This window comes from Penaeus monodon, chromosome 21 (assembly GCF_015228065.2).
Source record: "Penaeus monodon isolate SGIC_2016 chromosome 21, NSTDA_Pmon_1, whole genome shotgun sequence".
NCBI classification, from domain to species: domain Eukaryota; kingdom Metazoa; phylum Arthropoda; class Malacostraca; order Decapoda; family Penaeidae; genus Penaeus; species Penaeus monodon.
The window spans coordinates 37029809-37030081 of record NC_051406.1 but is presented as its reverse complement, the minus strand read 5'-3'; the positions used below and the strand labels follow the sequence as shown (position 1 = coordinate 37030081).

General features: G+C 38.8%; 1 protein-coding gene across 1 annotated transcript in view; it reads right to left on the bottom strand.

Annotated features, from left to right (window-relative positions):
* Nucleotides 1–273, bottom strand: part of LOC119586447 (LIM domain-binding protein 3-like) — a gene marked incomplete in the record, with an annotated part of 85993 nt that overhangs the window by 64965 nt on the left and 20755 nt on the right.

The following is a 273-nucleotide window of genomic DNA, read 5'->3' as shown; positions in this document are numbered from 1 at the left end:
TTATGGCTCTACAGCTTCGTGTAATCGTATACTCATTAATCATCTTAATGATCTTTGTGCCGCTCAGCTTGCCCAAGAACATCATACTGTTTTATTTCACTCGATTATGAATCTGTTTGTATGAATAACAAACTAATTTTTTACGATTTGGTTGTTCGTCTTGTTTTTCGTTATGTTACACTACTTTTGTATAATTTGGAGTTTTGCCCCACTTCACTGAATTCTGTGGCAAAGCACCACGCTCGTCCCGGTAAGGCGAAATGCTGGGACGAG